The 26,997-nt window shown below is 42.2% G+C and overlaps 1 protein-coding gene and 1 long non-coding RNA gene across 6 annotated transcripts in view; one reads left to right on the forward strand and one right to left on the reverse strand.

Moving 5' to 3' along the window:
* Positions 1 to 4,611: 4,611 nt before the first annotated feature.
* Positions 4,612 to 9,358, reverse strand: LOC133543033 (uncharacterized). The gene is made up of 2 exons (XR_009804285.1): positions 7,324 to 9,358; positions 4,612 to 4,980 (listed from the first exon to the last, which is right to left on the reverse strand). It is a non-coding gene; the product is annotated as an uncharacterized LOC133543033 (long non-coding RNA).
* Positions 9,359 to 9,585: 227 nt separating this feature from the next.
* setd5 (SET domain containing 5) overlaps positions 9,586 to 26,997 on the forward strand; it is a 134,604-nt gene continuing 117,192 nt past the window's right edge. For all 5 annotated transcript variants that reach the window (XM_061887409.1, XM_061887448.1, XM_061887433.1 and 2 more), the window contains exon 1: positions 9,586 to 9,975. The gene's annotated coding sequence lies outside the window, so the exon portion shown is untranslated. The remainder of the gene's footprint in view (positions 9,976 to 26,997) is intronic.

A 26,997-nucleotide genomic window follows, 5' to 3' on the forward strand; every position in this document is an offset into this window, starting at 1 on the left:
CTCAAAGGGCTGCACAAACCACAACACAAACTACTACGACATCCTTGGTAGAGCCCACATAAGAGCAAGGAAAACTCATACCCAGTGGGACGTCGGTGACAATGATGACTTTGAGAAACCTTGGAGAGGACCACATATGTGAGCAACCCCCCTCTAGGGGACCGAAAGCAATGGATGTCGAGCGGGTCTAACATGATACTGTGAAAGTTCAATCCATTGTGGCTCCAACACAGCTGGGAGAGTTCAGTTCAAAGCGGATCCAAGACAGCAGCGAGAGTCCCGTCCACAGGAAACCATCCCAAGCGGAGTAGGATCAGCGTCGTAGAGATGTCCCCAACCGATACACAGGCGAGCGGTCCATACTGGGTCTCGACTCTGGACAGCCAGTCCTTCATCCATGGTCATCGGACCGGACCCCCTCCACAAAGGAGGGGGAGACAGAGGAGAAAAAGAAAAGCGGCAGATCAACTGGTCTAAAAAGGAGGTCTATTTAAAGGCTAGAGTATAAAAATGAGTTTTAAGGTGAGACTTAAATGCTTCTACTGAGGTTAAACCTCAAGCTGTTAACGGGAGGGCATTCCAGAGTACTGGAGCCCGAACAGAAAACGCTCTATAGCCCGCAGACTTTTTTGGGGCTTTAGGAATCACTAATAAGCCGGAGTCCTTTGAACGCAGATTTCTTGCCGGGACATATGGTACAATACAATCGGCAAGATAGGCTGGAGGTAGACCGTGTAGTATTTTATACATAAGTAGTAAAACCTTAAAGTCACATCTTAAGTGCACAGGAAGCCAGTGCAGGTGAGCCAGTAGAGGCGTAATGTGATCAAACTTTCTTGTTCTTGTCAAAAGTCTAGCAGCCGCATTTTGTACCAACTGTAATCTTTTCATGCTAGACATGGGGAGACCCGAAAATAATACGTTACAGTAATCGAGACGAGACGTAACAAACGCATGGATAATGATCTCGGCGTCTTTAGTGGACAAAATGGAGCGAATTTTTACGGAGATGAAAGAAGGCCGTTTTAGTAACGCTTTTAATGTGTGATAATACCCAGATTCTTTACTGAAATGAAAGCAATGGAAACAATTGATGATAAAAATGTTATACATTTAAAAATGTACTGATGTCATCTAACACCAATCCTGTCTTTTGTATTTTGCGCTATAAAAGTACAACTTATTTACCATTTTATATTTTGTCACAAGAGATTCAAAAATCGTAATTATGAAAGAAAAGTAATGTTGGAATTTACCTATCTTGAAATTATGACTTGTTCCTTATAATTCTGGCTTTGTTCTCATAAGTATGACTTACCGTTGGGGCTGTCCCTACGTGATCGCTCCACGCATGCGCGTCACTTTTATAATTTGTTTTTTTTACGACCGTCATAATCGTGGCCGCCGTCACAGTTACCATGGTTTTCGTAATCCTTGTTTGCATAAGCATGTCATAAAAGATTACATACAAAATAAATGCTGCTTAAGAATACAGTATTTGTTTTTGTTCAGAAACCTGAACGATGTGCTCAGCAGCCTTAAATGGCTAGAAAGCAACGTTTTTACCCCCGCTCCCCACTTTATTTACATTATTCAAAATACTAATAGTTTAAAACTATATTCTTTGTCAGGCTGCAGATGTAAATTATTGTAACAGCAAGTGCTTTGTTATAAAAAATTTAAAAAAATACGCAATGGGAGTCAGTGCATTGCGATGGCAGAAAAGTAAAGTGGCTGAAAAAGTGACGATAACACTTCCTGATTTTTTTTATTGTCTGATTGTTCATGTTTATATTATTGTTCCCTTTTACTCCTAGGTAAGCTTTTTTTTTTTTTTACAAAACAAGACATCAAAACTATATTCTTTGTCAGGCTGCAGATGTAAATTATTGTAACAGCAAGTGCTTTGTTATAAAAATAAAAAAAAATACGCAATGGGAGTCAGTGCATTGCGATGGCAGAAAAGTAAAGTGGCTGAAAAAGTGACGATAACACTTCCTGATTTTTTATTAATTGTCTGATTGTCCATGTTTATATTATTGTTCCCTTTTACTCCTAGGTAAGCTTTTTTTTTTTTTTTTTACAAAACAAGACATCAAAATATCAGACCATGACGTTGCAGAAGGAAGTGCCGGTGTTGTGCCGAATTCTGCACCCCCGCCGTAAAATGCACCCCCTGTCGGGAGCGCGCTTACGTCACTCGGTTGCATCACCCGTCTCGAAAAGTAGCTAAAATCGGCTAAAATCGGCTCTTTCGGCATAAAAATGTACATAACAAGGTGAATAATCCAAGTTGTCTTTACTTTGGATATATTAATGGATGGATTAATTGTGATTCTTTAATGATTTCGCCGCCATTGCCTTTAATGATTTCGTCGTCATTCAGGTGGGTACATCGCCTCTTTCGGCATAAAAAAGTACATTAACAAGGTGAAATAATCCAAGTTGTGTTTACTTTGGATATATTAATGGATGGATTAATTGTGAGCCTTTAATGATTTCGCCACCATTCAGATAAGGCGAAAACAATAACCATTTAATATAGGAATATTTGCTGTCCCGAAAATGTATTGAAGTATTGTATTAAAGAATATATACACCAAAGTAAGCCTCTATATGTACTTTTTTAGAGACATCAAGGAGAACGAATGTTTGCTGCTTCACTCGACGGGATCCAATACATGTATTTTAAAAATATGACATTTTCTTTAACTGTAAGAAGCTCATGGGTGGATGGATGAATACATTAATAAATGAATGCATCTGATACCTATCGTTGTTTTGATTTTAAGAATTTTCAAACTGAACATTCACAAATAACTTTACCAAAAGTACCCGAAATACCAGAGATGGAGTTATGGTGGGGGTGCATTTTCAGTGAAGAGTTGATTCCAGCTGCCTGAACATCTATCTATCTCTGGCTAGGATGGTCGTAGAGACATGAAACTCACCCTGGTAACTCATCCTTACCCCCTATGTATACTGTGAAAACCATGTGATGATTGGACCCCCACAGGCGGAGTTAGGGGGGGGTGCATTTTCAGGCAGCACCAATATCTCTGGCTAGGATGGCCGTAGAGACATGAAACTCACCCTGGTAACTCATCCTTACCCCCTATGTATACTGTGAAAACCATGTGATGATTGGACCCCCACAGGCGGAGTTAGGGGGGGGGTGCATTTTCAGGCAGCACCAACAGCCCACCTGCCGGAAAATGCATCCCCTAGCTATCTCTGGCTAGGATGGTCGTAGAGACATGAAACTCACCCTAGTAACTCATCCTTACCCCCTATGTATACTGTGAAAACCATGTGATGATTGGACCTCCACAGGCGGAGTTAGGGGGGGGTGCATTTTCAGGCAGCACCAATATCTCTGGCTAGGATGGTCGTAGAGACATGAAACTCACCCTGGTAACTCATCCTTACCCCCTATGTATACTGTGAAAACCATGTGATGATTGGACCTCCACAGGCGGAGTTAGGGGGGGGTGCATTTTCAGGCAGCACCAACAGCCCACCTGCTGGAAAATGCATGTTTTTCCCCTCTAAACTCTCTCCCTTTGTTTATAATGCCAATTTTTTGCTGGATTTAGTCTCTATAAACTCCAAGGAAAACAATACCCGGCTGGGGACAATTTTTGAAATCGGTCTCCAAACTAAGGCATGCGGGCCGAAAGCGGCCCTCCGGCGTCTAAAATCCGGCCCCTGGATTTTTATTCATTTTTTGAATTTTTGGGACATGGGGGACTTGTGGGAATCCATCCCAGGTAAGATTTTTGAACATTTTGAGGACTTTTGCCTACTTTCCCAACTTTCCCCCCCACTTCCAGTGTGACTTTGCGGTGTGCGCAATGGACATGCTGGGCATCCCTTGACTCGGGTGGCCAGCTGCGGGACTTGTGTGATTGATTTTTTAAAACTTTGAGGACTTTTGCCTACTTTCCCAGCTTTTCCCCCACTTCCAGTCAGTTGTGGTGTATCGCTATACATGGGCTATTATTAGGAAGAGGCGTTTATTTGGTAATATACAGTATATATATATATATATATATATATATATATATATATATATATATAGATATACATATATATCTATATCTATATATACTACACACACATCGTGATATATATATATATGTATACATATATATATATACATATTTATATGTATATATACAACAATGTGTGTGTGTGTGTGTGTGTAATATATACATATATATATAGGTGCGGCATGGCGTAGTGGGTAGAGCGGCCGGCCAGAAACCTGAGAGTTTCAGGTTCGCTTCCCACCTATTGACATCCCAAAAAAATCACTGCCTTGGGCAGGACACTTCCCCCTTGCCCCCGGTGCCGCTCACACTGGTGAATGAATGATGAATGTATGATTGGTGGTGGTCGGAGGGGGCGTAGGCACAAACTGGCAGCCACGCTTCCGTCAGTCTACCCCAGGGCAGCTGTGGCTACATATGTAGCTTACCACCACCAGGTGTGAATGAATGTTGGGTCCCACTTCTCTGTGAGCGCTATATATTATAAACATAATAAATACATCGGTATTACTTTAATATAATCTGAAACCAGTCTTGTAATTAAATATTTTTTGTCAGATCAGAGGAGAAGAAATATAATTTCTTATCAAACAAGATATAATGCAATTTTTTTTTGATACAAACAAATAACAATTTCCCTTGTGGATCATTAAAGTTTGTCTAAGTTTAAGTCTAACAAAATCCACACATAGTTAAATAATTTATATATAAAATATTCAAAGTCAAACGTCAAATGAAGTGAACACAAAGTCACACAAATGAAGTGAACACAAAGTCACACAAATGAAGTGAACACAAAGTCAAACGTCAAATGAAGTGAACACAAAGGCAATCATCATACACATGCAGGGCACAGGTAATCCCCATCAAGATCTGGCCTCAGGACACACTCGTGGTGAAACCACCTGTCACAGATGTCACAGCGGATCTAAGGTGAGGAGGAGGACGGAGGAGAAGAGGCAGAAAAGTTGGGCCATTAAATTAAAAACAGAACAAAACAGCGCCAGGAAGTTGTAAATTCAAAGTAACTAAAATAGAATACAAAAAAAAACCTATATATAATAAACAAAGTGCAAAGCCCTATAGGCTCATCCAAATTCAGTAAATAACTTAAAATTGAAAAACATTTAATTTTAAGACGGCGAAATCATTAAAGGCACTTGAATGACGGCAAACTCATTAAAGGCTCACAATTTTTAAACATTCACAAGTAAGGAAAACTTGGATTATTCCAACTTTTTATGTACTTTTTTATGCTGAAAGAGGCGAATTCCGAGCCGAGTTTGGACACTTTTCGAGACGAGTGATGCAAGCGAGTGACGGATTTTGGACGCCGGCGGGCCGCTTTCGGCCCGCATGCCTTATTTGGAGACCGATTTCAAAAATTGTCCCCAGCCGGGTATTGTTTTCCTTGGAGTTTATAGAGACTAAATCCAGCAAAAAATTGGCATTATAAACAAAGGGAGAGAGTTTAGAGGGGAAAAACATGCATTTTCCAGCAGGTGGGCTGTTGGTGCTGCCTGAAAATGCACCCCCCCCTAACTCCGCCTGTGGAGGTCCAATCATCACATGGTTTTCACAGTATACAGATGGGGTAAGGATGAGTTACTAGGGTGAGTTTCATGTCTCTACGACCATCCTAGCCAGAGATAGCTAGGGGATGCATTTTCCGGCAGGTGGGCTGTTGGTGCTGCCTGAAAATGCACCCCCCCCTAACTCCGCCTGTGGAGGTCCAATCATCACATGGTTTTCACAGTATACATAGGGGGTAAGGATGAGTTACCAGGGTGAGTTTCATGTCTCTACGACCATCCTAGCCAGAGATATTGGTGCTGCCTGAAAATGCACCCCCCCCCCTAACTCCGCCTGTGGAGGTCCAATCATCACATGGTTTTCACAGTATACATAGGGGGTAAGGATGAGTTACTAGGGTGAGTTTCATGTCTCTACGACCATCCTAGCCAGAGATAGCTAGGGGATGCATTTTCCGGCAGGTGGGCTGTTGGTGCTGCCTGAAAATGCACCCCCCCCTAACTCCGCCTGTGGGGGTCCAATCATCACATGGTTTTCACAGTATACATAGGGGGTAAGGATGAGTTACCAGGGTGAGTTTCATGTCTCTACGGCCATCCTAGCCAGAGATATTGGTGCTGCCTGAAAATGCACCCCCCCCTAACTCCGCCTGTGGGGGTCCAATCATCACATGGTTTTCACAGTATACAGATGGGGTAAGGATGAGTTACCAGGGTGAGTTTCATGTCTCTACGACCATCCTAGCCAGAGATATTGGTGCTGCCTGAAAATGCACCCCCCCCTAACTCCGCCTGTGGGGGTCCAATCATCACATGGTTTTCACAGTATACATAGGGGGTAAGGATGAGTTACCAGGGTGAGTTTCATGTCTCTACGACCATCCTAGCCAGAGATAGCTAGGGGATGCATTTTCCGGCAGGTGGGCTGTTGGTGCTGCCTGAAAATGCACCCCCCCCCTAACTCCGCCTGTGGGGGTCCAATCATCACATGGTTTTCACAGTATACATAGGGGGTAAGGATGAGTTACCAGGGTGAGTTTCATGTCTCTACGGCCATCCTAGCCAGAGATATTGGTGCTGCCTGAAAATGCACCCCCCCCTAACTCCGCCTGTGGGGGTCCAATCATCACATGGTTTTCACAGTATACATAGGGGGTAAGGATGAGTTACCAGGGTGAGTTTCATGTCTCTACGACCATCCTAGCCAGAGATAGATAGATGTTCAGGCAGCTGGAATCAACTCTTCACTGAAAATGCACCCCCACCATAACTCCATCTCTGGTATTTCGGGTACTTTTGGTAAAGTTATTTGTGAATGTTCAGTTTGAAAATTCTTAAAATCAAAACAACGATAGGTATCAGATGCATTCATTTATTAATGTATTCATCCATCCACCCATGAGCTTCTTACAGTTAAAGAAAATGTCATATTTTTAAAATACATGTATTGGATCCCGTCGAGTGAAGCAGCAAACATTCGTTCTCCTTGATGTCTCTAAAAAAGTACATATAGAGGCTTACTTTGGTGTATATATTCTTTAATACAATACTTCAATACATTTTCGGGACAGCAAATATTCCTATATTAAATGGTTATTGTTTTCGCCTTATCTGAATGGTGGCGAAATCATTAAAGGCTCACAATTAATCCATCCATTAATATATCCAAAGTAAACACAACTTGGATTATTTCACCTTGTTAATGTACTTTTTTATGCCGAAAGAGGCGATGTACCCACCTGAATGACGACGAAATCATTAAAGGCAATGGCGGCGAAATCATTGAAGAATCACAATTAATCCATCCATTAATATATCCAAAGTAAAGACAACTTGGATTATTCACCTTGTTATGTACATTTTTATGCCGAAAGAGCCGATTTTAGCCGAGTTTAGCTACTTTTCGAGACGGGTGATGCAACCGAGTGACGTAAGCGCGCTCCCGACAGGGGGTGCATTTTACGGCGGGGGTGCAGAATTCGGCACAACACCGGCTTCGTGCATGCGTGGACCGATCGTGCAGTGACGGGTGGTATTTAGTTTTTCGGCTTTGCACAAACACCAGATGACAAGTTTGTTTTCTTCAAAGCTTTATTTACACACAAACACGGCATTCAACATGTTAACCAATCCGGACAAAAACACCAAGCACACATTCGACTATATGAACAACATGGGGCAATAATAAAACAAAACGATTAAATACTTTTCTGAATGTAGTCAGCCTAGCTTTTGCCTAATCCGTTTGCGCATGCGCCAAAATTATATGCAAATACTGGGTACTCTTCTTGACGGCAGTTTTTCTTCTTTCTTTCTTTTCTTAGTTTATTTCGAACATGACATACCTACAACATTATACATCAGGCAATTTCATAATTTTACAATACACAATACATGTCCGAAAAGGAAGAAGCAAAGGTTATTTAATCCTACCCCTTTCCCACGTCAGAGCGCCCACAAATATATACATTCATTCACTGACCTTCTTTATAGCAAAATGACATCTGTGAATGAGCAACACAACAGTTTTGTAATATGTACTTAATTCAGTCATTATTAACATACTAAGATGAAGGATATCTTATTTTCAATAAGTTTGAAAGTGTTCTCTTAATTCTTCTTCTTTGTTCTTTGTAAGCACTATTAATTTGAACATTCTCTTAAACTAGATCATATCAGTACATTATTTAACTTCTTTACTTAATCAATTCCATCATTTAATTCCACATGCTGATATGCTAAATGTTTTAAGTGTTGTACGTGCATACAAATGTTTTAAATTAGATTTTCCTCTAAGGTCATATTTCTCTTTAATTGAGAAGAATTGTTGTACATTCTTTGGTAGCAGGTTATAATTTGCTTTGTACATCAATTTAGCTGTTTGCAATTTCACCAAATCACCAAACTTTAATATTTTTGACTCAAAAAAGGGTTTGTATGTTTTCTATATCCAACATTATGTATTATTCTAGTTTGTAATTATAACGGTCCGCAAAAGTAGCAACTGATAATCTTAAATCATCGCCAACTACACTTTGAATATTAAAAACTAACACACCCGAGACGTTCGTTATTGAAATACTTAGCGCATACTTTTGTATTTTTATTCTCCGACCCAAAAATGGTCAAACGAACAGCACAGCAGGGCGTTGGAGTTGCGCATGCGCAAACGAATCAGGGCAGTGACCAACATGGTGACAAAGCCTCGCCACACACTCACATTTAGGGCGTGTTGAGTGCAACATTTGGTCAATCGCCGCATACTTAGTAGAAATCCAACAGGAAAATACACCGATTTCGACACAGTTGTTAATTATTAGGGACAATACCACACTAGCAGGAAGTAAGTTCTGTACTTATTCAAATGTACTGGCGGAAGGATTCCACCGAGACACAGCCGTACATTCCTCCGCGGCTGGGAGAAAACAGCACCCACGATTACGGATTGTTCCACGCAAAATAAATTTCCGATCGGACATTCACCTGACGTACAGATAGGAGGGGCTGACCCGTGGGCTAACTCTGGTGTCCCTGGAAATGGGCCCCGGAGACCCTGTGCATCTAGCGCTCACTCCAAAGCACACACGACGCGTGATAAAATGGAAGTGATAAATCCCACTAAGGTGGAGATTAAAGTGAAATCCGTTTGAGTACGACTTTAATTTCCCGAGAGCGTCTGTTAGTTATCCAGCCTTCGACAGTCGCTCCTGACATGTGCCGACAGCAGTGAACTCCGTAATGGGAGACCGTCTTCTTCTCGCCTGTCCTCCTAGCAAAGCCGCGCCCCTTTGTGGCTCGGGTGGTGGGAAAAACCGGTGACGTCGGACGCTCGCAGCCAATCATACGCACGGATGAACGCGTTCGTAGTGACTGACACGCTAGTAGCCAATCAGAAGAAAGGCCACAAGCCCCGCCCAATAGAGAGCCCCTGCACTGTGGCTGGGGAAACCCCATGGCGTGGTTGTATGTCAGTTTCGCTTGGACCCGCGGTCGATGCCGGCAAGGGGGGGGGGGGGGGGGATGGGCGACTCTCGAATGCAAAGATCCGACACAGAAGCAGAGCCCTGTTCCATACACAGCACTATAGCCAAACATAAACACACATTAATACATTACACCTTTAAATAAATCCGCCACCGTTTCACATGGAATCTACCGGAGACGCCCCATGGATGTAGTGCACCTGAAGGCGACGGGGGATTTAACTTTCCCTGCATTTCTGGGAGACGCCGAGAAGTTTGTTTGCCACCCCTGGAGAGGGAGCTACTTTTAGGGGCGGGCAATCCAGGAAACGCCGAGGCCGACGGAGGGGCCTACTGGTTTGATGTTGGGCTACTCCGAGGGACTCTATTTCTTCGCCTCGCTTGTGCAAGTTTGTTATGCATCTTTAGGTGAGTGTCGCCCAACGTTATGTGAACGGTTAAAGACAGTAAACAAGCATTAATGTCATGTTTTCCGCCAAGCTAGGAGGCTAACCAAGTTAGCTCGGCACCCTCAAGTTTATTAAAAGTAGTTCGATTAGGCCCACTTGTCCTTCCTATTCTTTGCCGTGTTGATGACCTCAATGCCCCTTTCAACATTACTCCACCATTTTCCAGTTTTTGCCTGCTTCTTCATGACATCCTCGTGTTTTTTTAGGGGGGGGGGGGGCAGATTAATACACATTGTAAACGCCCAAATGTTTGTATATGTCATCATCATAACGCCCTGAAACGATTTAAACGCAACCTTTTTGCCGTTTAATGGTTGATTTAGTGTCAGTCAAGCAAGAGCCAATCACACCTAACTTTACTCAACCATCGAAATTCTGCTACATTTTAATGTTTTTTCCCCCAATATGTAACTTGGATGGACATTTGTATTGAGTATGCAGCTTTGCACGGCTACGTTGTGGACATAAAGCGCACATATCTTGCAAAAATCGCATCGAGTTTCCTGTGAAACATCCACGATGCTAGCTCGCTTAGCATGGATGTGGCTAGTTGTAGCTAAGCTGCATGGTAATTAACCTCTCAGGTGCATTTTGACATAATAAACTAACGAATTCGGGTGTTGGCGTGTTGTAACATTTATCTGGAACTTTGCTCGGGCGTGTGAAAGCTGGGCTGTGTCTTTTTTTTTTTTCCGTGCGAGTGATGTTCTCCTCCCCCCACCGAACAACCCCCAGCCTCCGTGGCGGTCAGGAGAAATTGTTGGTATTTTTTTTAGAAGGGGAGCTCTTGTTTCCTTTTTTAGCTTCCACTTTTTTTATTTCGATGTCTGAGTGCGAGGAGGAATTGTTGGAACTGGAATGTTCGCCAAGACGAGCGCCGTCAAAGTTGCTTCCGGCGTGGACGCACGATGACGAGATAACGTCTTTAGGACAGACAGTCCAGCTCGTTTCCTGACACGGAATGAGGTCATAACGTGTTGCACAATATTTGCAGTATGTTCTCACCGATGTCATGTTGTGTAAAGGTACTAATTGATCCGGCTATAAATGGTTGGAACGTCGTCGTTTAATCCCAAGAGTATCCTTTGCGTGATTTGGGGTTGTCACGATACTACGATTTCAGCAGTCGATACCCGTGAATTTTCACGATATTCTCGATACTTATTTGATACCACAATTACAGAGGAACTTCACCCTTTTTTCTTTAAAAGGCAGATAGCGTATTTCCCTGAATTGCCGCTGGGGCGCTAATTAATTTAAAACCTCGTCTCACTCCTGCGCTTACCAAAAGCATGCGGTAAAAGTAAGCATGCGCTAATTATTTTAAAACCTCTTCTCACCCCGGCACTTACCAAAGGCATGCAGTAAAAAATTGAGTGTGATGTAAGCTTGGACCTTAAAGGCCTATTGAAATTAGATTTTCTTATTTAAACTGGAATAGCAGGTCCATTCTATGTGTCATACTTGATCATTTCGTGATATTGCCACACAGTTGTGATCAAAATTATTCAACCCCCACACAGTTTTGGTGTTTTAGCAAGTTGGACATTTATTCCGTATTTTGTTTCTAATCATATCAAATAAAGATGTCAAATAGACAAATGCAACTTAAATTGTAACACTGTATTTTACAAAATACCCAAAAAATGACATTTTTCTTAATACCTCATTGACAAAATTATTCAACCCCCTAGTTAATCGTATATTTAGTACTTAGTAGAACACCCTTTAGCAGTAATTACATCCTTCAAATGTGATACATAACCGGACACAAGCTTCTTGCAACAATCTACAGGTATTTTAGCCCATTCCTCTTAGGCAAAGGCAGGGTTTGGAGCTAGCGGAGTGTATAATATAGTCAGGAATATTCATGGATGAAAAGGATTCTGGGTATTTGTTGTGTTGCGTTGATGTTGTGTTACTGTGAGGATGTTCTCCCGAAATGTGTTTGTCATTCTTGTTTGGTGTGGCTTCACAGTGTGGTGCATATTGGTAAAAGTGTTAATGGTGTTTATATCACAACCATCAGTGTACTCTGTATCACCCAGTATGCCTTGCAGTCGTGTGCGTGTGTCTGCGGAAGCTGCATACAACATGTTGCTGGACTGGCAAGCAGTTTGTACATGTTGTAGAAGGCGTCGAAGGCAATGACTTCATAGCTCGCCCTTATTCTTGTTATCAGGGTGACCACCAGCGGATATTCGCGAGGATGTTTGCGGCTCCTATTGTCTTCTTTACTTTGTGACGCGGGTCTAAATGGCTCTTTAAGTGGTAAAGGTTGCCGATCCCTGAACTATGTGTGTGTATATATATATATATATATATATATATATATATATATATATATATATATATATCCGAATGGTTCATCCGCCACCCGCCCGAATCTAATTAAAATCAATTTTTTCGTCATGTCACCCGCCCTACCCGCGGTTTATCCGCGGACTACGCGGGTGAGACTGCAAACCGCGCATCTCTAGCATGCGCTAATTATTTTAAAACCTCTTCTCACTCCGGCACTTACCAAAGGCATGCAGTAGAAATTTGAGTGTGATGTAGGCTTGGACCTTGAAGGCCTACTGAAATGAGATTTTCTTATTCGCACGGGAATAGCAGGTCTATTCTATGTTTCATACTTGATCATTTCGCGATATTGCCATATTTTGGCTGAAAGGATTTAGTAGAGAACATCGACGATAAAGTTTGCAACTTTTGGCCGCTAATAGAAAAGCCCTGCCTTTACCGGAAGTATGTGCGCGTGACATCACGAGTTGCAGGGCTCCACACATATTCACATTGTTTTTAATGGGAGCCACCAGCAGTAAGAGCAATTCGGACAGAGAAAGCGACAATTTCCCCATTAATTTGAGCGAGGATGAAAGATTCGTGAATTAGGATATTGATAGTGAAGGACTAGAAGAAAAAAAAAAGCGACTGCTCCGGGCGGCGGCAGTGTGGGCGTTTCAGATGTAATTTGACTCATTTACTAGGATAATTCTGGAAGATCCCTTAGCTGCTTATTGTTTCAATAGTGTTTTAGTGAGATTTTAAAGATTGTAAAGACATACCTCGAGGTCGGACGGCAGCGGTGAACACGCACGCAGTGTCTCAGAGAGAAGCCGAGGAGCCAAGCTCGCAGCTGCCTTTTTTGACAGTTGCTGCAGGACGACGAATAATCCAATGATTTCTTCGGTAAGATATATATCACAATTTCCCCATCCAAAAACATGCTGGTTGACGTAGAGAAAACATCTTCGCTTCACCGCTCTGTGTTAAAGCTTCACAACAAACACAGCTGCTTTCCACCAACAGCATTGTTTTTTATAATCTCCATTATTCAATGAACAAATTGCAAAAGATTCAGGAACACAGATGTCCAAAATACTGTGTAATTACGCCATGAACAGAGACGACTTTTAGCCGTGTTTGGTGCAGCGCTAATATTTTCTTTACAGTCCGTGACGTCGTGCGTACGCGTCATCATTCCGTGACATTTTCAACAAGAAACTCGCGGGAAATTTAAATTTGCAATTTAGTAAACCTAAAAGGCCGTATTGGCATGTGTTGCAATGTTAATATTTCATCATTGATATATAAACTATCAGACTGCGTGGTCGTTAGTAGTGGGTTTCAGTAGGCCTTTAAATCCTAGTGAATAGCTCTTAATCTTCTTCCCTTTATGCGATATTAAATTACCTGTATTGAAATCAGCCTCCTCCATTTTGAAAATAATGACAGGGGAAGTGTCACTCGTGACGTCACAAGTTTGACCAGGCGGTAATACTAAGCATGCGCTAATTATTTTGCGAAGCGAGTTTGACCCGGCAGTAATTCAAGGCAGGCGCATACTATATGCCCTGAGGCAATTCAAGGAAATACGGTATGTGAGATGTCTGAAAACGCGGATATCTGCGTTTTTAAACATCCACCCATCTTTTTCCGCTTATCTGAGTTTGGGTCCCGGGGACAACAGCCTAAGCAGAGAAGCCCAGACTTCCCTCCCCCCAGCCAATCTGTCCAGCCCCTGCCGGGGAATCCCGATGCTTTTCCAGGCCAGCTGGGAGACATAGTCGTCCCAACGTGTGCTGGGTCTTCCCCGTGCTCTCTTACCGGTCGGACATGCCCTTTACACCCTTGTGTGGTGTTCGGGTCTGTGGACCCGCTTTGATTTTGTATTAAAAGAAAAATTATACAATTAATTAATTTTTCAAACTGAGACTCACTGACTTTGGCTCATTTTCTGTGAAGAACATATATCTGAATACATATTTAATGACCACACACCATACACTCCCCCACACATTTCTACTGCATATAAGATGTCCAGGTCCACTACACCCGGGGCTAATAGAAGCGTGGAAATTGATGTTGTGTGTACCACACACACACACACACACACACACACACACACACACACACACACACACACACACGCGCGCGCACACACACACTGCAGGTTTAGACAGTAGGAGGACAGAGTGTAGGCACACAGAACATCAGAGGGTCAAATGTCCGAGAAAATGAGAGCAGACAGTGTTGACAAACAATGTTGCAACCTAGTGTGGGAACCGCAGGTGCAGAAACACAAAAGAAGAATCCCTGTGGGATGCAGAAACTGGCAGACAAATTTTCCGTGCAAAGTTCAGATTGTTGTTACTCAGCCAGCGGTTGTGGGTCTGAAGGACCCGTTGCATTTTGTTGCTTTTAATGCCTCACAATCAAACACTTTTATGCCAAAATACTGAACAGATGTTTACCTTATCTCAATAAACATCTGTTCAACAATATGTAACAACAATATGAATATTACACAAAGGTTAAGTTAAAGTACCAATGATTGTCACACACACAATAGGTGTGGTGAAATGTGTCCTCTGCATTTGACCCATCCCCTTGTTCATCCCCTGGGAGAAGTGGGCAGAAGTGGTGATTTAACCCCCAATTCCAACCCTTGATGCTGAGTGTCAAGCAGGGAGGTAATGGGTCCCATTTTTATAGTTTTTGGTATGACTCGGCCGGGGTTTAAACTCACAACCCACCGACGTCAGGGCGGACACTAACCACAAGGCCACTAAGTAGCCCCACGGAGGAGTTCGGGTGGCATCCTGACCAGATGCCTGAAACACCTCATCTGGAGCTTCTCAATTTGGAGGAGCAGCGGCTTTACTTTGAGCTCCCCTCAGATGACAGAGCTTCTCACCCTATATGTAAGGGAGAGCCCCACCACCCGACGGAGGAAACTCATTTTGGCCGCTTGTACCCGCGTGATCTTGTCCTTGCGGTCATAACCAAAAGCTCATGACCATAGATGAGGATGGGGACATAGATCGACTGGTAAATTGAGAGCTTTGCCTTAAACATTCCCGCGATTTTTCAATGAAATATCACTAAAAATACGATCTAAATAAAATGTGTTAAAAGCTCGCCTCAGCCGCAGGTACTCGCTGTTCCTCTTGCCTCCACGCCGCACTGAGTTGCAGGAAAGGGAAACAACCAGGAGCACAGAAACAAGTTCACTAGTTAGCTAACCATTGAGCTAGCTTACCTAGGCCCCTTCTACACTAAGGCTATGTCTACATTAAGCCGAATAACTCATTAAACAAATAATTATTTAGCCTAAGCCCAGTGTCAGCCATACTAAACCAGCGTTTAAGGTCCCTCTCCTCGGACAGTTTTTTACACGGATAAGTGTGCCGTGTATTTTTGTATGGACTCATTGATTGTTTACAAACTGAGTACGGAGAGGAAGTAAAGTCAGAAAAAACAGCTTCATAACAGCCACAGGTAACCACTGGAAAGATAGAGGCGAGTCATCCAGACATGCCCGTGTTTCTCATCCTTTTTCATGTACAGACGCTTGTGGAAATCCCACTTGAATATCTTGAGAGAAAAAAACGCACGATTGCAGCTATTTGGGATACAACACTTCTCAGACGGCAAGAGAACTTTCGAATGTCCAGGTTAGCTGTGATTGTACTTACCGAAGAACTTTGTCCATTTGTCGAAGGAGAGTCAACGAGAATGCGGGCTACCGTGGATGGGATAAAAAAAGTAGTGTGTGCTTTGTATAACCTGGCTGCTGAGGGAAGACTACAGAAAACAGCAAATGCTTTTGGACTGACAAAGCAGATTTTATCAGTTATTGTCCGCCATGAATGTCACAGACTCAACGTCAAGGTCCAGAGTTTATAAAGTTACCAAAAACAAATGGACAATGAAGATGAAGGCAAAAGAGTGAGGAGAAAATGTGTTAGTTAGGCAAAGGGGATGTCGCTGCCACCACCACGGCCTGGGGGGCAGTAGACTACAGATTGTGGTGAAGTAGGCGCCTTCGTCGCGTGATACGATATACTGTATATCTCAAAATTTTTTCCGTGAAGTCAAAACAAAACAGTCCTAGTTACCTGAGATGCTAAGTATGTCATTGTTTTGACTAAATATTGACTTACTAAGACAAAATAATGACTAAGGCAAGTTAATGACTTACTGTAAATAAGCGTTTGCAATAAGCGTTTGAAGAAAAAAGCTTAAAGTGGGGCCACATGCTGACATATGCTCAACTCATCATGCTTAATTTATTACAGCATTTGGGAAGCCTGTGATTTTTATTATGTAAATGTTATATTTTTATCAACATGTGATAGCAGGGACCATACCATTCAAAACTAGGCTGCTGCATTACTAATGATTAATGTACTATAGCTGAAAAAGTAGTACAATAGCAATAGGAGAGACTATTCTTCCCTGAACACCTTGAGACAGAAACTCTTCATTTAACATAATGCCCTTTTTTGCTGCTTCAACTCAGCTCAATCAATACAGAAAGGGTAAAGTGAAATGACTTTGTTATTGTAGGTCAATAATGCTTGTCTTTCTCTTGCCGCTTATATTTCTAGAACGACAACAGGCTCATAGTGATGTTACTAGTAGTTGACTGGGAGGTGTTTATTATAATTTGGGGAGAGTCCGCTGCATTATGCTCAACTGCTGAACACCTTTCTGCTCTCTCCACTTTCTGTCCTTTCTGCTGGTGCCGTGAGCACTGACTCCATGCATTTTGAATACGTACTGCCGATTGGCTGTTTCTTGCACTCTGAATACTCACTGCTGATTGGCTGTTTCATGCGCTCGGAATACGCACAGCTGATTGGCTGTTTCATGCGCTCTGAATACGCACTGCTGATTGGCTGTTACCGTTCTGCGTGTAACCAATCAGATGGTTCCGTGGGTGGGGCGATGCTGGGTGCTGCATAGACATACTGACAGAGGCAGAACTAAGCCGAGCTGCTTGTTAAGACTTTAGTTTAGGCGGTGGCTCTTTGTTGTTAAGACGGCTGCCTTAGCAACTAAGCGCTGCGGGAAACCCTGCAATCCGAACACTGTTGTTTCTGAACCAGTTGTAGTTCTAGAAAATGTATGAGTATCCAGCGAGAAGGTATATTTTTGATGTGATGGAAGTAAACAGAGGTTACAACACTAGAAGTATATTACCAGAGGGGGCGTGGCTACAGGATAGAGTTGCCATATGTCAAACGTTTTTTGACTTCTTTGCATGCATGTTATAGAATTGTACATTACATTTTGAACGATAATAATGTTAGTAAATGATATACTGCCAAAAGAGGTTGGTAGATGAAAATAAATCTAAAGGTAAAATATAGTGTAGAAATGCACCCAACTGCAGTAAATGTAATGTTGATTTTCGAAAATAGCTTTTGGGGTTTGAGAGGCACATTGTGCTGCGACACATTTTCTTCTTTGTTTTCTCAATCTTTCTCTTTAGTTACTCAAAAGGTGCTCACATTCCTGTAGAGACGAATTGCATTTTTTTGTAAATTTTGCCAATGATTCACAATCCCTATGTAAGACAAAAAACACATTTTGTTTTTTTCATGCATTCTATTTTAAGTAGGAAAGTGCAAACAATGCAGCTATTGGGAGTAAAATATTCTGCCAATAAAAACCTCTAAAAAATGCCAACAATACTGCATTTACATCTTGTAACCTGAAAGTATTAGCAATACTTGTATTGTAAGCGCTATTGCAGACAAATTTTTAGCAGTGCTGTGACCACAGAGTGCTAACTAGCATCTGCTGCTATATTGACGTATTGAGGTGTAGCAACTGTATCATATTTCATCTATATTCTAGATTATAAATCATGCCTCTCACCTGGATAGTAGAAGGTTTTGGCTGTAAACCTAGAAGATCGTCAACTTTGGCATTCGACATAGACCTCGAAATGTCAAGAAAGACACGAAAAGATGCTAGTTTGCACCCACCGTTTTTGTTCTTTGCAAGGATTATGCATAATTCTTCATCTAAATGGGTACATGTGAACATTCCATTGTTGGCATCCCAGTGAGAGCAGATATTGTACAGTAAGTACTACATGATGCTTAGCGTTTCACTAAAGCTTAATATGTTAGCACACAGCTTCTAAAACTTTTAGTTCATCTTCCTTAGAGTTAGGCTCAAAAATAGAAAGTTTTTGATCTTCTTTTGTCCCAAAGTGTCCTTTGCTGTAATGATTATTACATTTTGTTGTTTTTGAAGGGAAAAGCAAACATTACGATACGTCTGTGAAATTACAACGCCGCAATATGCTTAAAATGAGCAAAATAAGAATTGTGAGTGATGGGCAATATTCCGAAAAAAGTGCAGTTCCTCCTTAAATTTGCTACTTTAAGTGTTTCAAAGTGTCAAATTTTAACATCACTGTGCTTAAACATATTGTTGCACAGAGTTTAAATTGCAGTATCACGGTTTATCGTTACGTTCCTACATTTGGTGTAGTTATTGAGATGGTTCTATCCAAACATGGGCCTCCTAATACTTTGCAGATGTAAGGAATGTGCAGACCTGCAAACCGAGCCTGGCCCATGCTTGTGTTTACAAAAGAAATGCTGTGTGACGCTCCCATTTCAGAAAATGACCTTTTCAGTTACTTATTTTTTTACTGATTGCTGCTCTTAGTGCAACCTGAGTGCAATCTGTGCGAAAGACAAATAAAACAAACTCACACAAACAGGGCAATTTATCAACGGCAGCAAAATTAAGTTCATTTTCATTTATTGTTTAATTAATTGATTTATTAACTATCGACCCTTGCCTAATTAAAGTAAGTTAACCTTTAACTACATGATTAGTAGGGGTCTATCGGTATGCCGTGGTCCTGGTTTGGCACGTGCCTCGGTTTTAGATCGGGTGTACATAATTTTTTTCAAACCAATACCGTTAACTTTTTGCTTCTCAAGACCCGTACTGATAACTTTTTTTATGACAATTTTTTTATTTTTTATTTCAGTGTGGTTTGTGGGGCTCCGTGGCCTGGTTGGTAGAGCGGCCGTGCCAGCAACTTGAGGGTTCCAGGTTTAATACCTGCCATCCTAGTCACTGCAGTGGTGTTCTTTGCAAAGACCCTTTACCCACCTGCTCCGAGTGTCACCAACACTAGTTTAAATGTAGCTTAAAGGTGTCGATTAAAGGGTCTCACTATGTGAGGCGCTTTGAGTCTTTAGAGAATAGCGCTATATAAATATGATTAATTTCACTTTGCAATTCACTTGTGTACACTTGGAGGCAAGAGAGACTAAAAAAAAATGGGTATGACGAACTGTACCTGTATATTTTATGCTAATCAAATATGACATCACTACTGTAATGGGGCCAACATCACACGTCCATACATCAGTAGTTGTAGTCCTAATTCCAATCTGTCAGTATGTGCAGGAGTGTGGCCATCCTGTCATATTTCCAATGACCACCTCCCCCCACCTAACACCTCACCCTCAGAAGAATGACCCTGCCCTCCCCCAACCACCTGAGACCCCCCAGTGTGTCTGTCTGCAGAACAGGTGAATGCACAGCTAAATAAATTACACACAGGCAAGGCCGCGGGTCCTGACAGTGTGAGCCCCAGGGTGCTCAAAGCCTGCGCCCCACAGCTGTGTGGTGTGCTCCAGCACATCTTCAACACGAGCCTTAGGCTGCAGAAAGTCCCCACACTGTGGAAAACCTCATGCGTGGTCCCCCTCCCCAAGTGCACACGACCCAGCACGTCAAAGGACTACAGGCCAGTGGCTCTAACCTCCCATATCATGAAGACCATGGAGAGGTTGGTCCTGGAACAACTCCGCCCTACAGTCAAGCCCCACCTGGACCCACTCCAATTCGCCTACCAGCCCCGACCGGAAGTGGAGGACGCAGTCATCTAACTGCTGAACCGAGCCCACACCCACCTGGACAAGCCTGCAAGCAGAGTGAGGATCATATTTTTTGACTTCTCCAGTGCTTTCAATACCATACGGCCTGGGCTGCTGGGTGTGAAGTTGGAGAGGATGCTGGTGGAGGCTCCCTTGGTGTCCTGGGTTGTAGATTACCTGACTGACAGACCACAGTATGTGCGACTGCAGGACTGTGTGTCTGACAGGCTGGTCAGCAACACCAGGACCCCACAGTCCTCTCCCCCTTCCTCTTCACCATTTACACCACCGATTTCCACTATCAGTCAGAGTCCTGCCACCTTCAGAAGTTTTCTGATGACTCTGCGATAGTGGGGTGTATTGAGGATGGTGATGAGAAATATAGGACACTGGTGGAGGACTTTGTCTCATGGCGTGGAGAGAACCACCTCCAGCTTAATGTGACAAAGACCAAGGAGCTGGTTGTGGACCTGGGGAGGAGGAGGAGTACTTCAGCGACCCCTGTTTCCATCAGGGCGGTAGATGTGGACATAGTAGAGGATTATAAATACCTTGGTGTACACATGGACAACAAGCTGAATGGGTCAAAACACGCTGACACCCTCTACAAGAAGGGACAGAGCCGCCTCTACTTCCTCAGGAGGCTAGGATCCTTCAACGTCTGTACAAAGATGTTGAAGATGTTGAAGATGTTCTACGAGTCGGTGGTGGGGTCCTTCTTGTACGCTATGGTTTGCTGGGGCAGCGGGCTGAGAGTGTGGTACACAAACAGACTGGACAAGTTGGTAGAGAAGGCCAGTAACGTGGTGGGAATGGAGCTGGACTCTGGCGGTGGTGTCAGAGAAGAGAAGTCTAGCAAAACTCCTAGCCATTAGGGACAACACCTCCCACCCACTACACTCGGACCTTGCGTAGAGAATGAGCACGTTCAGTGCATGGCTCAGACTCCTTAAATGCAACACGGAAAGACACAGGAGGTCCTTCATACCGACAGCCATCAGACTGTGTAATGCATATGTTCCTTCTTGACTGCACTTAAATTTAGAATATATTTATACTATTCAAATATTATATTTTATATATATCATATATGTTATATATTATTTATTATTATTTTCTATTGTGAGCGAACTGTGGTACTGAATTTCCCCCAGGGATCAATAAAGTACTATCTATTCTATATTTACAGGCGAACCGAAATTCTAAGATAGTGTTGGCTTTGAAGTCGCAATTGTAGCTCCGGGTGGTTTGCTGGTAGACAATGACCAGTGTTTTTAGCTATAGTGGGGGGCTGGTCGTCTAGCGCCAACATTTCCATTATGAACTCGCAGGTGGCTTTGGCCCTGGGTCCGCTCTGGCAAACTTGTTTTGACTTTTCAGACACAATGACGGTGGGAATGACCACAGGCCTTTTTTTTGTAGTTGGCTTTAGACAGCTTCTATGGCGGCCAAGTTTTTTTTCTTCCTGGGCCTTTGAGGTCAGTCATGGCAATGCTGGTGTGGTTTGATGTTTTGAAGCCGGTGTGTTTTTCTTGAATGTAAAGGGGCTGCCTCAAAGCCAGCGGCAAAGTAAGGCCCGGTGCTTGGTCCTATCGCCGCGTTTGAAAAGTGCAGAACGTTTGCTGCCAGAAACGACCCGAGGGCTAAAGCGATCTGTGATTTTATTATGTACATGATGACGCTGAACGACCAACCCTTTACTATCGTTGACAGTACTGGTTTTTGTTGACTACTAAACCACTCGGAGCTTCTGTTTGTACTTCTTAGCCACTGCCTTTTTTCAAACTATTCTCGATTTTGTTTTGTCAATAGTCATGTCGTATTTAGGAAAAATCTACTGGTACAGTTTGTTGAATCCACCTGTATTTCTTTCTTACATTCAGGTGTACAAACTTCACTTAAATTTACATTTAATAAGTAATGGATTTGAATACGTTTTCGGTATTGAGCAGCAGGAATTTATCTGTATTGGTGTCGTCTTGTGCATCCCGAGAAAGCATTGTTAGAGCATAATGTTATCAATTGCAGAACAGCGCCTCTACCTGTCTTTAAGGAAATAAGACTATGCACTAGATCCGGCGTTTAGTATCCACCTTGTAAAGAGCCTGATTTATCCTGCATTATAAGATTTTTGAAATTATTTATCTTACCTGGGGTGAAATTGTTGTACAAATACAATAGTCTACGATCATATGTCTGCAGCCAATTAATCAGCAACCTGTAACTGGTTTTGAAATGCTTCCATTAGAATTTGTTTGTCAAAAATGTATATAGTGATATGGATTTTTGGCCATACCACATATTTACTGTGTGGTAATATTTGGAGGTGAGAGAATGTTTTAATTGTTGGATGCATCACAACTAGAACATGGGTGGTTCAGTTGTTGGACAAATGTCCAAACATCGATTGTTTACATATGTTAAATAAAATATTACAGATGATTCCAAATGTTGGCAATAATGCTGCTGTTCTCTAAATTTTTGTTGTAGGTTTAGTTCTTACTAACCAATGGAGAAACATCAGCTCACGTTCTTTGAACATGATGTGTTAGTTGGATTAGCACGGAAGCACAGGGAGGAGAGCGGTGAAGAGGACAAGCAATGCTAGTCGCGGCGCTAAGGTAGCTTGAATGTTTTTTAACTTCTGAAACAAGAAAATAATTTCTGCTTTGTACACTTCAACAGAAGGCCAATAGGAATCGCGTTACATCAGAGAGTAACCAACTAAGAAAAGAAAATTAGCAATAGATAAGTTAGGAGAGACAATAATTTCCGCACAACTGTCAGCCGTAGATATCAAATGAGCAGAGAGACGACACGTGTCTTTGAGCTACAAGTTGATGGCAACTGGGGTCAAAGTGGCCCAACATTCTGTGGTTATAGAAAGCCCAAAAACTAAATCAAGGGTGCCTGCTGACCAGGTAGGGACATTTTATTTATTTGTTCCCTTATCAGGGTACTACAGTTCACACATATCTAGTCTTCCAAATATATCTGTGCTGTACACACTAAATCCAAAAACCTGGAATGATGCATTACTGCTTACTTCAGTAGCTAAAGTAGGAGTCTTGTAGACATGTTAACAATTACAAGTAATACATTGAGAATATTTGATATTAATATAAAATCTATTAATAATATAATGATAATATACAATAAAATAGTTATAAATATATAAATCTATCCGCCCGATTGTAGCTGAGATAGGCGCCAGCGCCTCCCGTAACCCCGAAATGGAATAAGCGTTAGAAAATGGAAGAATGGTTGGATATTTATAGTCAAATCTTATCCCCTGAATCGGAATCAAATTTTAAGGTGTCTACCTCTAGTAATTGGTGTGCTTAAATACTGAAATAGGGCTGGGCGATATATACGATATATCGCGGGTTTGTCTCTGTGCGATATAGAAGATGACTATATCGTAATATTCGGGTATACGTTCTCACGCAGGACTTTTAGCTGCGGGCGTACACTCCTCGCTCTTTTCTGTGTCTCCTCACAGACAAGCAGGCGCACATTCTTACATATGTCACAAACTGTCACGTCACACGTCACATACACGCCCTTGCACAGCAGAGAGCTAGCGGCGTGGCTAACGTTAGCTGCTAACGTAGCCACAAATGAAGGAAGACTTAACTCCCAATAAAAACAGTAGGGTTTCCATCGTCTGGCGGTGGTTCGGCTTCAAGTGGGAATATGTCAAACAGACAACTGTAATTTGTCAAGTGTGGGGGGTAAAAGCGTTGCTATTAAAAGTAGCATTACTGCTAATATGTAGCATCATTTGTAAAGTCACTCGCTAGAGAATGAAGAGAATTTCATAACCTTAGTAACATACCACATGGTGAAGGACAAATACTATTTGATTTCCTATTATGGAGCTCATTTTTATTTGACACTTAAAATGTCTTTGACAATCTTGCAATTTATGTTTTGGAAATGTCTTGAACGTTTGTGCCATTGCTTAATAACTTTAATAAATACACTTTTGGTCGATTGACTTAGTTGTGATTTCCTTCTCTGCATGAAAGTTTAAAAGTAGCATATATTAATGCAGTATGAAGAAGAATGTTTTAATGTAGAAACATAGAATCATCATACTGCTGTGATTATATGCATCAAGTGTTCATTCAAGGCCAGGGCAAAATATCGTAAAATACATCGTATATAGCGATATGGCCTAAAAATATTGCGATATTAAAAAAAGGCAATATCGCCAAGCCCTATACTGAAGTGATAACAAACAAATACAGACATAAACCATCAACCATCATGTTTATGACCGCACAATTTTTTTTTTAGCTGATACCGATAATAACTTCTTGAATCCAACGTACTGTTGTGAGATACTGTACAACAAAATAATTAAAACATATCTTAATATTGATAGACCTGTGCAAACTACAGCCACAATACTAAACAAATGGTTCAATGAATATCTGACAGGACCATTTGTCAAATATTATCTTTCATACAACTTTCATACTAGATAATGAGCTTCCTCGCTATGACAATGACACGGGTCAGTGTTTTGACAACCAAGATATAATATGCCTATTGTAGATGTAGCACTCTCCATGAGACCGGCTCTGCAGCTGCCGTGGTAACTTGTGTTGCTTGTTGATAGGGTTAAAACAAGCCCCAGTGACGCCTGTCTCATCTCCTCATCCTATTGGTGCAACAGTTGCGAATCTCATCTAACAGGCTGTAGAATTTCTTCTGAGTTGGGGGGAGGGCAGTTGTGCTGGTTGATTCTGTTTAGTGTTGAGAGGCACTGCTTCTTGGGAGAATAATGCATGAGGGGTAATAAAAAAAAAACAAGGCCAGAAGGAGATGCTGGTTATTCAGGAACACTTTTATGTAGACAATCACGTGTTATTCTAAGTCATTTTTTATTAAATTATTGTAACACATTTGTTATCTGTAAACTTCAGTTATTTTCCACTGCAGGCAGGCATTGTTGCCTCACCTTTCATAAGTGTTGTCTCTTTTAAGCCTTCGCGATGTTTTTAAAAATGTAACACACACAGGCTGTCAGTGGGAGGACCAGGGCGGTAGAGCCAACTCACCTTTGCGGGGAGGCTGGATGAGGGACGGAAGGTTGAAGAGGACGTGTCGGCTGTCATGTGACAGCGTTTGTGATTCATTTTGACATATTACATCACATGGTAGTGTGAATTAAGATTTTGGCATGGTCTTACTAACGTTTTGAATTGTGTCCTACATTGAATGACCGTAAAGCAGAAGCGAACAGTGGAGTTAACTGAATTGAACAAACAGAGGGTCGAAATGGCTACCATTGAGTGACACTAACCAAGCATGGGGCATTGTCACTCTGGTGGAGAAAGGCTAAATAATCAGATTACTCAACAAATAAACGCATAGGCACAATTGTTGGTAATTTACAAATGTAATGGTAAATGGGTTATACTTGTATAGCGCTTTTCTACCCCTTTTTAAGGAACCCAAAGCGCTTACGTATTTACTTTTACGGTTTCCCCCAGATTGCCAATATATCTGTGACCATGGGGGTGTGGTCAATCTGACCTCATTCTTTAATTTGCATAATCAGTGCTGCTGCAAATATTTTCTTTAAAAAGACTTAAAAATGTTATACATACTGTACACCGGTTTTCCCCCCATCATACCTGTTTGGACGTAGCTAGGGGTGTGATAAATAATGGGTTACGATGTGATTCACCAACAATTTATTTTAAAACATTGTAATTTGATGCAAATGGAAACTTTGTACCTAGGAGTCTTGTTCACGAGTGAGGGAAGAGTGGATCGTGAGATTGACAGGCGGATCGGTGCAGCGTCTTCAGTAATGCGGACGTTGTACCGATCCGTTGTGGTGATGAAGGAGCTGAGCCGGAAGGCAAAGCTCTCAATTTACCGGTCGATCTACGTTCCCATCCTCACCTATGGTCATGAGCTTTGGGTCATGACCGAAAGGATAAGATCACGGATACAAGCGGCCGAAATGAGTTTCCTCCGCCGTGTGGCGGGGCTCTCCCTTAGAGATAGGGTGAGAAGCTCTGCCATCGGGAGGAACGCAAAGTAAAGCCGCTGCTCCTCCACATCGAGAGGAGCCAGATGAGGTGATTCGGGCATCTGGTCAGGATGCCACCCGAACGCCTCCCTAGGGAGGTGTTTAAGGCACGTCCAACCGGTAGGAGGCCACGGGGAAGACCCAGGACACGTTGGGAAGACTATGTCTTCCGGCTGGCCTGGGAACGCCTCGGGATCCCCCGGGAAGAGCTGGACGAAGTGGCTGGGGAAAGGGAAGTCTGGGTTTCCCTGCTTAAGCTGTTGTCCCCGGGACCCGACCTCGGATAAGCGGAAGAAGATGGATGGCTGGAGTGATGGATTTGGTCACATTTTCAGTAGACTCATAATAAATTCATAAAAGAACCAAACTTCAATGAATGTTTTTTGTGACAAACAAGTATGTGCTACAATCACTCTATCACAAAAAAAAAGGGATGTAGAAATTATAGGAAACTCAAGACAGCGATGACATTATGTTCTTTTGACCACAACTCTATCTTGAAGTCGTCATTGCAATTTTTTTCGGATCCAAAATAAATGTTTTAGCCGCTATATAAATTCACCCGATCACAACAATAATGTTACAGTATATTTCGGAGTATAAGTCGCTCTGGAGTATAAGTCACAACTGCCGAAAATGCATAATAAAGAAGGAAAAAAACATATATAAGTCGCACTGGAGTATAAGTCGCATTTTATGGGGAATCTTATTTGATAAAACCCAA

The sequence above is a fragment of the Nerophis ophidion genome, linkage group LG02, assembly GCF_033978795.1.
Source record: "Nerophis ophidion isolate RoL-2023_Sa linkage group LG02, RoL_Noph_v1.0, whole genome shotgun sequence".
Classification (NCBI taxonomy): Eukaryota; Metazoa; Chordata; class Actinopteri; order Syngnathiformes; family Syngnathidae; genus Nerophis; species Nerophis ophidion.